This window comes from Macrobrachium rosenbergii, chromosome 44, assembly GCF_040412425.1.
Source record: "Macrobrachium rosenbergii isolate ZJJX-2024 chromosome 44, ASM4041242v1, whole genome shotgun sequence".
NCBI lineage: Eukaryota > Metazoa > Arthropoda > Malacostraca > Decapoda > Palaemonidae > Macrobrachium > Macrobrachium rosenbergii.
Window position 1 is genome coordinate 38,625,570 of NC_089784.1, and position 12,404 is coordinate 38,637,973.

At 36.0% G+C, this 12,404-nt stretch overlaps 1 protein-coding gene and 1 pseudogene across 1 annotated transcript in view; both read left to right on the forward strand.

Annotated features, from left to right (window-relative positions):
• The window catches only part of DNApol-alpha180 (DNA polymerase alpha catalytic subunit), a 309,561-nt gene that overhangs the window by 165,714 nt on the left and 131,443 nt on the right, over positions 1 to 12,404 (forward strand). The gene's annotated exons all lie outside the window — the stretch shown is intronic.
• LOC136829210 (decapping and exoribonuclease protein-like) overlaps positions 1 to 12,404 on the forward strand; it is a 35,387-nt pseudogene that overhangs the window by 22,191 nt on the left and 792 nt on the right.

Genomic DNA, 12,404 nt, shown 5'->3' on the forward strand with positions numbered 1-12,404 from the left:
AAGAAAACTAGTTTCCATTTTTAATGTGCAATTTATTTTTAAACAACATTTATTTTCCAATACAAACCTATTTCCATACTTGTTGGAACATAAAAGAAAATCTCCCACTATGGTAGGCTGGCACATTTGCATATGGTCCCCTGGTCTTCCAGAGGTAGATTATTTCACCACACGTGCTGTCCAGCAGTTGCTCAGATCAGAGTGGCAGTATGGCAGCAATTTATGTGAAAATAAAGGGTTTCTGCATTGAAAAAATTTTGTTTTTAAGAATATACTGGTACAGTATTTGCTTTGCTACAGACCCTTTACTTTTTCACATCCTGAGTAGCAACTTAGTTGGGAGGGAGCTGGGCTGTTGAGGAACATTACTTTGTGGAATTTTCCAGACCAGCAAACTGAAAATGGCCTAGATAAGGAAGAAAAGCTTTTTAAGAGAAAATGATAGGACAGTAATTGTATGATCACTGAACTTGCAAACTTACCATCCTAGCAATGTGTAGAAATAAGTGACCTTGCAAATGTATGCCAAGAAGACTGGTGTGATGGAAATGTCAAGTAGATGAAGTGGATGAGTCCCCTGACCTTATATCATTGACCACTATGTGTGAAACCTGACCTGCAGCAATTGTCAGACCCAAAAATATTTGCCTAAGAATTTATCAGTATCTCAAGATAAAATTTTCAAAATCAAATGCCACTTACAAGTGCCTGCCATTAAAACAGATCATTTATTCAAATTCCATTTAAACAGTAATGAAGTAAATGGTGTCTAAATCCCACAAACTCTAACCATAACTTGAGCTGTCTCTTCAGTAGTATTTTCTTATGCTCTAAAGAAAACTCTTTAGGCACTGGCTCATATGAAGGCTTGGTCAGGCTCTTTACAACTAGGGACAAATCCCATTCCCCTGAAGGGGCGTAATGATTCTGGTCAGAGTTTTTATTTCAAAATATTGAATCTTCTAAGGCTAGAACAGGACAGGATGCCCAAACCTTGAAGTCCAGTTATCTTTTAATAGCAAAGAACAGGTTCTGCCATCATAAAAAATTAAAATCCTGTAACTCCAGAATAGAAGCTTTAAGAGGATTAATGCCTCTCCCCCTGCACCAGTCTCAGAAACTTTTCCACTAGGGCAAATATAAGTTGACTGTGGAATTCTTGCATGTTGTGGCTTCTTCTCATGAAAAATTTACTAGCAAGGCCTTGCTTGATACCCTTCAAGTGTGTCAGTTTAGCATGTCCAGGTTCTCACGGAAGCATTTAAGTTTGGGTTGTTAAAGTAACTTCTTTCGCCAAAGTTAACTTATGCCAAAGAGGAGCAATCAGGTGATGCATAGTTTCTCCAGCTCCTGTATTTTGTTGAAGACGCATCTGATTAAAAAAAAAATAAGGAAGGTAACGACTCCAAGGCTGTTTCAGAAATGCATGAATCATACATCTTCCATGTAGCTGGGTCTGTTCTGTGCTAAACTATTCTTCTTGTTTGAAACACCTTAGGATGAGATGAAGCATTTTCATCAGTCATGGTTGAAGTAGAGTATGGGCTATGGTCTGAGATGTCGGACATCACTCTACAAAAATTTTCCTGGTGATGTGATGAACAAAGGCAACCAATGCTAGAATGACATCCTTGATTTCTTGGTAGTTTATGTGCTAATTTCTGTCCTCTTGTAATCAAGTCCCTAAGTCCTGGCTATCCATTTCCACTTTAAGGCACTAAAACCAAAGGATCTCTAGAATGATAGTGAGAGTAATCCTAAGCTTATGTTCTTGTCATGTTTCTATCACTGTAGGTCTTTTTGCACATCCGGAGGGACTGGAACATGAAAAATATATGAAAACACCACCACCGAGGAATCAGATAATAAGCCTTAGAAATTCTGATTTAGCCAAGGGCTGACGGTTTGGGCTTCTATTAGGCAGGGGAATGACAGCAGCTAGGGAAGGACACATATATGAGACATACTTAAATGCTTATAGTGCTCTAAATTTTACCTGAAACTATACAAAATGACAATGGGAAATACCCAACACTTAAGACCATACAAACTAAATTACTGACAAATGCTTAACCATAATATAAACGCTGAAGTCCAGGCAGGCCCCAAAACTAAAAAGGACAGTTGTTACTCACAGATAGACAATCAATTTTATCTTGAAAAACTAACTCCAATCCAAGCTGGAAGAACAGAAAATCTCATATTTCTTAGCAAATTACTGCAGAATGTTCAAACTTTCTCAGTTATACCTTCACCAAAGGTCCTGTATTTATATACACCCAAACACTTTAACCCTTAAGGGACGGCATAATTTATCAATGTGCAGCACCCCAGACCGGGGAAACTTTGAGGTCTGTAAAAAAAAAAATCACATCAATGGAAAGAGAATGACACATACATTTACATTGTATAAATAAAAAAATTCTAAAAAATTTTCCCTACCTTCTGCGAGAAGTTGAAAATGACTATTTACAACCCCTTGTGGGGCCTCATTTACAAGACAATCGTAAATTTTACCAACTTATATATGTTTTTTCTAATAAATAAGTTTTTTGGATTTTGTAAAATTATTATTACTGCTCACACAATATCAAAACAGATAAGAAATAAAAGCAGTAACAAATTTTTTGCATATTTGTCGTAAAATATTCAGGTAAGTTTACAAGAAGGAAGATTCAGTAACATTTTTTTTACTTTTACATGCTTTTTCTAATATTTCTTTGCAATTTTCTTTGTAAAATGACATTTACAACCGACATACTATCGTAAAAGACAAAAACAAAAAACAACAGCAACCCCTTCGTATATTTACAAGCAAATTTACAATAAGACCCATGTGAGAGAGAGAGATGCAGTACCTTCCCCCTTGAAGTCATAAGCATTACTGATACTGGCCCAACTCTCACATCTGTATAAAAGTTGCCATTAGTGAATTTATAGCATATAGAAGTATTGGCACCTTTGTTTCAAATCATTATTACCATAACAGTGGTGCGTAATTCTGCTTCACACTGAAGCGCAATCCATCCACCTCCCCAAACCTGTTTTACTTCACACTGAAGCTCAATCCGTCCCTAAGGGTTAAACCAATATGAGAAAATGCCAGGTAAAGATAAAAAGTGTATGAAAATTGTCACTCCAAAATTTAACACTGGGGAAGACAAGCTATTAAACAGCTAACTGACATAAAAACGAGACACCCAGCCTCTGAAAAAGCTGAGGAACCATATGTGCATGTGCCAAACTACAAAGATTTGGAGACCTTTCCTTCTCTTAAAAGTGAAATGTGTGGAGATTAGCACAGGGGCACAAAAGGCCACATAAAAGTAATGGGTTTGTAATAAAAAAAAAAAAACGCATTTAACCTTACCTCAGTGATTTGGGTAAGATTGTAATGTATTATTACTAACACACTATGTGTAGAAGTTATAATGCAAAATCGACTTTGGATGTTTAAAAACATCACCTAAAACATGTGCCATGATTTGGGCGATTATTTTTAGATCTTAACACAGTTTGAAAATTATTTTTGTCCATATTTACACTACATGATTTATACTATAAAACTACTGAAAGAATACAATATTCACTTGAAATGTGTTTTTTAGGTAGTGATATCTCAGAAGGTGTTAATGAAAACTCTGAATATTCTTGTGTTCTACGTTCTCGTTTGGAAAAGCATTCCATTGTGTATAGTGCTGAAGTTGATGGGGTTAATCCTGAGAAGTATGAATCACCACCTGTTGATCTTAGAGCTTTGTTGAGCTGAAAACTAATAAAATACTCAATGAAGAACGTGATGTCCGCTCTCTTCACAGGTAAGGTTTTCAATTTTTTATTTATTTTGAATAAACTGTATATGATTAATGTTTGGTTCACTGTAAAGGATGAATTTATACATTTAATACTTTTTGCTCTGATTCTCAAGATTAATAATATAATTAAGGTCATCAAGTTAAGTTAGCTTGCATATGATGTTATGCCAGTTTTTTCCTGGTTTTTTAACAAGTATGTCAATAGTATTTATTTTGCATAGATGTTTATTTTGTAAATTACATTAGCAGCACTAAATCTATCATTAAATCTTTATTAAATGCCAGCAAACAGCATAATAGAGTTTGTTATATGAATGTTATTTGTTTCAATGAGAATGCAATTTTTCATCTTTAATAGTAGTATTCCTAGTGCCAGCTGGAATCTGTCATTGAAGCTCATTAACATGGTAAGTAAGTGATGGTAGGTATGTAAGTGGATGAGTAATGCCCACTCACCTGTCTGCACACTATATTTCCAGCCACCATCGAGTCCAGACGTCCTTACTGCTGTGGGATCTCTTGACTTTGCATTGTTGAAGCCTTCTCTTTGGATGTTAATTGTGTGGTTGTTCTATTCCTTTATTTAGCCTTTGACTTTTCTCTATGAATAATCATGGTTGGCTATTCTGGAGAGAACACTAAGAGTATGAGAAAACAGCATAGATATCTCTGGTGAGAGAAGGGTTGTGAGGGGCAGTGTATGATCCTTTAGCATTAATCTTTATTCTTTGTGTTCTTTTTCAGAGGCTAGGTTTGTAGTATGGGTCTCTCTTGCCAGAACTGTTCTTTTTGTTATCTAACTCAGTGGATAAAACACAGAACTAAGCCAAGTCCGAAAATCGGTTGCCATGTCTTCAGCAGACAAATAACCACCCTTGACTCTGGCTCTGAATTTTCTGGTTATGTTGATCTTTAGACTCCTTTGTCTTCCACTGGATCTGTTCTTGCCTATTCATATATTGCCCCTCAGTTCTTGGTTGTACAAGCAGTGCAAATGGGGATCCACTAACCACTGAACATTAGAAAGAAATTACTGTATACAGTATGCATACATATACTGTGTGTGATATATATATATATATATATATATATATATATATATATATATATATATATATATATATATATATATATATATATATGCATCTGTGTATACACATGTATAAAACTATAAAATATTTGCCGTTATATCAGAATTTCATCTAATAAAGGTTGCCCATAAAAGCATCAGAGTAGACTTTACAGCGTTATATTCCAGAAACTACTGCTTCCCTCAGTGGACCTGTTCATTGAGGGAAACACTAGTTTCAAAGTATAATGCTTTAGATTCTGTCTTCTTTGGTGGTTTTATGAGCAACCTTTATATGTATATATATGTATATATATATTATATATATACATATATATAATATATATATATATATATATATATACATATATATATATATACATATATATATATATATATATATGGCCAACTGGTTAGTGTGTCACTGTAGTCCTGATTCTCCGACCGTCGCTGGTTTTATCCCACGGGACGGTAGACTTATTATCAACTAAAATTCCTTTCGTAACATATATGAAAATATATTACTTCCGAGGTAGAGTGAATTGGATATTAAAGGACGTTTGTAGCTTTCTGATTGTATATGAATCACGGTGATGTGATAGTCATATATATATATATATATACACTAGCTAACCAACCAGGCGCTGCCCAGAAAAACTCTGAATGACATTCGATAAACTATCTCACTTTCCTTCCCTCTTTCTCCTCCCTAACACCCCTCTTCTCTCTCTTCTCTCACTCTCTCCCAACACAGTCATTCATTATTATAGAATTCAACAACCTAAGGCTGTGTATTCACAATTAAGTTTACCTGTTGTTTCTTCTGTTAGTTCATTGAAACTGCCATTAAAACTTATGTGTAGACAACAGTTTGTGGGTGGAGACAGTCCACTCCCCAGAATAGATGAAGTGATGGTATTAGGCCTACCTATATATCTTCCAACCAACTCACAGGTAATTGCACATGTGGACAGGTTAGCGCCAATTTCGTGACAGTTTGCTGTTGTATTTCATCTGGGAAGCATCTCAGACACTCTGATCAGAATATGAATAAATTATGTATAGGCTTATTCATTTCACTGTTAGACCCTTCAATGCTATTTGTAGGCCATTATAAGTCCAAATCATACGATAAAAATTTAAAACAATATTTCCATGTGATACAGACAATTTGGTATAGGCCAATGATGTCTTTTTATGATATGTGTTACTCTAATGAAAGTAAATTTCACTGTCAATTCATAAAAAAACTGAACCAACCCCTCAGTTCTAATTTAAACTCATTCATTGATATTGAATGAGAATAGACATCTTTTTTCAATAAGAAATATTTAGTCTATACTCTGTTACGGCTTTTTACTTGTTTCCATTATTGAGTGAATTGCTGCTAGAGTTAGCCTTCCACCCCCTCATCATATTAAGAAAAAAGTGGCGAAACACTTTCCTATACGGCTAATTCAGCTTGTGATAAGTATTTTTTATATTGGTTTTAGGGATGTTTTTAATAACATCAAATTCCTTAATGTAGAATTGTGTATAAAGTTACACATTCAGCATCTATAAACTTGGTCAATTCGTACAGTACCGTAATCACAAATCAAACAAAATCTTTCCTTTCTTGGAAGAATGTTAGGCAGTCGGTTATATTTATTGTTTTGAATACATACACATTGATAAAAGATAGAAATGAACATATGTCATTCTAATATATAACCATAAACAATCATTTTATTTTCCTAAATGATGGGAATACTGTTCCTTACTGTGTATGGTTACATCAGCAAAAGGTATGAATTGACATGTTGTGTAAGCTGTGAGCACTTCAAGTTATCAAAATACAGTAGCTGCCATTTCTTAATTTAATCCTTATTTGCATCTAATACATTTACCCTCCAAGTGCTTTTCAGAAAAGATTTTGAAATGTAACGATCTACATTCCTGTAAAGTTTTATCTTCCGGGTAATTAGTACCAAGCAACGTGAAAAGAAACTTATCTTCCGTATGCAGTGAAGTTTTTGCCAATTCACACGATAATTAATTCCAACTGAGAGGGACAGGAATTCCCTAGAGTGGAGGTTCATTAGTAAAGAACATAACTCTAGTACAGAGTCCTATCAGCCTCTGCATAAGGTTACAGGAGTCATCTTTCCCTTGCTCATCCATATGACCAGGAAGCTGACTTTTCTGAGTGATGATAGCAACAATGCCAGTTGTATTCCATTAGACAAACCTCCCATTTAAAGAGTTAGTGTCCTTTATAAAAGACAAAGTTTTGTATGCTCACTGGAGAAAAGCAGATTTTTTCATTAATTTTCAGTTTCTATTAATAACAAAACCCTGAAGTCTTTCATCATAATCTCACCCCTGACCATCTCCACATTTGTTCCCACTACTGAAGGATAAAGTGAGGGTCTGCAGACGTATGAGTGGGTGATACCTGACATTTCAATCACCTGCCATCTCCTAAATACCTCATAAACAAATGTCAATGACCAATTCCACCTGGTATCAGGAATGCTACTACCTAAAAGACTTTTGTTCTGTATATTTAGGAAGAATGCAAGCTACTTAATGGAATTTGTTATATTTAGTGTGCTCATTGTAATTTATAATGTCTTTTGTAAGGTTCAAGCTCATGAAATGGTGGAGTCAGTCTTACCTTGTAGGCATACCAACTGTTGTCTGTGGCTTCAGAGATAACAATGGAGTTGTTCAGTCATTAAAGATTTTCGGAGTTGAAGAAATGCCATCTCTAGGTCAGGTGAGTATCATATGTTTATGTAACAAACAAGCTTCTTATGTTGCTTATGCCATATTGCCAAGTAAATATGAAATAAATTAGTACTGAATTCCAAGTTAAGCACTGCAGATGAATTAAGAAGTCTCTTAGGTTAGGGCTTTATCCTGCTATGGGGAGACTTGTCAGTCCAGATGTTTTTATTTTCATTCTTTGTTTGGCTTACTGTAAGGAAAGTAGTTATCCAGTGTTGTTCTTGCTTTAGTCGCTTGATCATATGTGTAATTACAGTCTGTACAGAAGGCAATCACTTATTTCCTGGTGTTAATTTATCACTGCATGATATGTAGATTTAGGCTGAATAACTAGTTAATGATATACTCAGTGACTGTGCTTCATGTATACTGTATCTGACAAGGTCATCACTGTATTTATGTTTCTCTAGGTAGTTATGTCTTCACAGGAAGTTTGTGTATAATGTTAAAATTGACTCTGTGTAAATTTATGTTCTTGCATGCAAAAGCATAAGAGGGCATTCTCTGTGCATTACCATTCCATATAAGCTCTCCAATAGAATGATGGCAGTGCTTTTCTAAACATGTTTCTTGAACCACATTATTTTGACTGTTGTGTTAATTATTACTCTGCATTCATTGAGTTGTCTTCAGCAGGACTAGAGTAATTCTTAGCTATATTTCTTATTGTTGATTACTAGCTTCCAAGCACACTTGGTAAAGGGAGGGTTTCAGTGTATCATTATGTAATCCTTACCCTTGAGTGGAAGACAAACCATATGCTAAATACATGGTTTCCCATATGGGTATAGAAACTCATTCCCAATGACTCTCTTTGCTGGGTGAGAGAATGTTCTTTTGATTGTTCCTTCCCAGAGAGTATTGATTGGTTAAAGGTAAAATGGGGTAGTCTAAGAAGAGAAAGACCAACGCCAACAGGAAAGAAACTTTGTTCAGAAACCTCTGTCTGGTGTATTATATGAACCCATGTCTCTCATTACCTTCCTCTGCAGGCAAGAGGAATTTCCTAGCCAAACCTTTCTTGTGCCAGATTAAGCTTATTTACAGCTGTAGCATATGTTGTGAAAAGGCTTTGCATTATAAAAATTCACATATTAAAATACACAACTTTCACTATCCCACGGTAATTTTGCGTTCTCTAGACATCCAGACTATTCACAAATATGAGTACAGTATTACTTACACACAGGTATCGAAAGTAGTGTTAAAAGTAACAGTGATGCAGTTCAAAGAGTGAGTACCAAACTTCTTCATGCCAGATTCAGTGACACATTAAGGACTAGCGGATTTAGGAGTTGGGTCAGTGGAAGGGGATGGCTCCAGGTAAAGTGTTAAAGGATAATCAATAATTTTATAGCAGGGTCTGTATTAAGTCATTATCCACTAGCTCCATTTGCCTTCTAAACAGGAAGGTTGAATGGTGCTAAAAGGGAATATATATATACTGTATATAATTTCAAACAATTAAAATCTCTCAATAAATGTTGCAGACTTGCCTCAAAATCCCAGTAGAGGAGTGCATCCTTTTACTGTATCAGGTATTCAAGGTGAAACCTACAGTAATATGTTCACGTGCTATGTCATGTAACAACACTGTTCATCAGTAGATCAGAGCATGTTTTTTACTATTAAAGAAGTCATACATAGTTCTTGTTATAAAAGAAAGTAGGGGCCACACCAACTTTCTTTAACAAAATGTCACATGATCTGTTTTAGAAAAAGCAAATCAGTTTCATAAATACAAATCATTTTTATTACTTATATCTTCATGCATAATACATACTGCAAGATTCCCACTAATGAGAGTTGCCTGCCCATTTGCAGCACTAATTTAATTACAGCCAGGTATATACCACAAGTTTCTGCCAATACGAGTTGGGGGACACTCCTAGTAAAACAAGGAGTGGTATTTACATTTTGTTGGGAAGAATTAGTGAAGTATTAAAAAGACCAACAAAGAGAAACATGGACTCTTGTGTTCAGGAGGTAAGATTTAAAGGAGCGGGCGCAAACGGAATCAGTAGTGATATAAAGGATTATAAATTGTGGTGGACAAAATGGAATGAACATACTTGCCAAAAATGAAATGGCTGAAAATGTCATAGTACTGTATTGGGGCAAATGAATGAAAGAATAATGAAGATTAAGATGATTGTAGAAAAGTGGGTAATGCATGTATTTTCGTTTACTCATCATGATCAGGAATACCAGAGAAGAAAAGAAGGAATTTTGGGAAAGGTTATGAGATGAAGTAACACAAGTGCCAGAGTTTAAGGGAATACTGGTAGAAGGAGACCTGATGACCACAGAGAAACAGAGCTGGTTTTGAGGATGTAATGGGAAACTGTATCTTGGGAGAAAGAACAGGAAGGAGTACAGTAGTACTGGAATTCTGCTATAGCCAGGGATGAGCATTGCTAAACACAGTGTATAAGAACCCTGCTTAAAAGTTAATAATCTACAAGAGTGGAGAAACTGAAACATTTTATGATGAGGAAAAGTGCAGTTAGCATCAAAGAAAAGAATTCCACTGATATAACAAGTGAGGCATGCTTAACGCAATAGGTCGCTGGGAATTGGTCTGATAGTGAGGTACAGAAGGATGAAACAGAACCAACCAAAAGAATAACAAGTAAAAAATGCATCGAAGTTTCTTCAGCGCAATCGAGTTTTCTGTACAGTGTATAATCGAAGCCACCGAAAACAGATCTGTCTTTTGGTGGTCTCGGTATAATGCTGTATGAGCCGCATCCCATGAAACTTTAACCACGGCTCGGAGGTGGCCTATCCTATATTGTTGCCAGAAGCGTGATTACGGCTAGCTTTAACCTTGAATAAAATAAAAATTACTGAGTCTAGGGGGCTGCAATTTGGTATATTTGATGATTGGGGGGTGGATGATCAACATATCAATTTGCAGCCCTCTAGGATCAGTAATTTTTAAGATCTGAGGGCGGACAGAAAAAGTGCAGACAGAAAAAAATGCGGACAGAATAAAATGGGGACAGACATACAAAGCCAGCACACTAGTTTTCTTTTACAGAAAACTAAAAACAGAAATTGAGAAACCAGCCAAAAGAATAAAACATAAAAATAGAGAAATGAGGAAGCCAAAAATTACAAAAACTATCAATATACAGTATATAGCACAAAAATTGGTTTTATGTAGTGTGACATCAGTGAAAGGTAATCTAGAATAAGAGACAGTACAAAGGGTAAGTGAGGAGTAGAAGGGAGTCTTCAAGCTCAGGTAGAAGACTGGTAATGCAGAGGATAGACAGAAGAGGTGAGAGGCCAAAAAGCAGGTGGCAAGGTCAGTGAATAGATGGGAGGAATCAAACCAGTCTCAGCACAACAGAGGCAAAAGAGAAATTCTGAGTGAAGCAGAAGTGGCTGAGAAAATACAGAAAAGATGTAAAAAGGACAAAGTTTACAAAATATGCAAATTGAGAAATAACTTGAAAATAAAGACTTACCATTACTGGAATTATGGGGGGCAATAATTACAAATCATTTGCATGAAGAAAGTATGCATGTATTGGAGGAGAGGGACTAAAAGAGAATGTAACTGCTAAGAAAGTTAAAATGTCCCTTGGAAGGTTAAAAATTGAGAAACCCCAGGACTATCTGGAAGTAGGAAAGCCAGTCCTCCATGAACTTACCAAAGTACAGTATACAAAAACCTGACAAAGGAAGAGATGGGACCTGAAGAGTGAGAAAAGCACCTTACAGTAATGGTATGCAGAACGGGTTGTACTGCAGTGTGGAATTAATAGAGGAGTAAGACTGCTTGAGAATCCTATGAAAATATTGGAAAAGGTGCAAGGGGAACGACTGAGAAAAATTGTTACAGTTGATAACTGTCAGTTTGGCTTCATCCCAGAGAGTCAGCCACAGGTAGTTGTATAATGAGGCAACTACAAGAAAAGCCTTTAGACAGAGTACTGAAACAAATAATCAGATGGGGATTACAGAAACAGAGGCGGGTACTAGCGAGATCATCAAGCTAGTAATATTACTCTCCCATACCACTTGGTCCTAAGTGAAGAGCAACAGATGGGTCAGATGAATTTAGGATAGGTTAGTGCCTATTAAGGGTCAGTTTTGAGCCCTTTGTAATGCAGAAAGCTATGGAGGAGTGCAGCAAATGAGGCCCTAAGAGCTGCTATATACAGTTTATCTGAGGAAGATGCCATGTAAATGTTTAAAAGATGGATGAAAGGAATGGAGAAGAGAGGAATGGAAATTAAGAAAAGCTAAACTAAGTTTATGATGACTGGCAAGACAGCAAAAGAAAAAGTAATCGAGAATGTAGCCATTTGGCTGTTGTGGGAGAGGTTTCATAGTGAACTGAGTTTTGTCCACCAAGTACTACAGATCAGTTCACATGATGTGCTAGAGATTATGAAATAAATATGAGATAAGAGACTGTTGATGCCCAAATAGCAGTACAAGACAAATGGGGAAGAGAGGTAAGTGAAGAGCTGTGTTGTAATGGATAGGCAGGTCTTATAAGTAGAGCATTTGTTATCTTTGGGACACACTGGACTGCAAAGCAGGAGTTGGGATGGCAGTAAGAAAAAGAGTTGCTACTATTGATGAAATGATGAGAGAGAGCTAGAGCAACAGTAAATGTTAGAAAGAGAGAAAAAAACTTATCATTAGTAAATAAAAGCTGTACTGCTGGTACTTTCAGCAGCAGAGACATGGGCATTGACAAAGAAAACAGAGGAAGTTTTGAAAATATA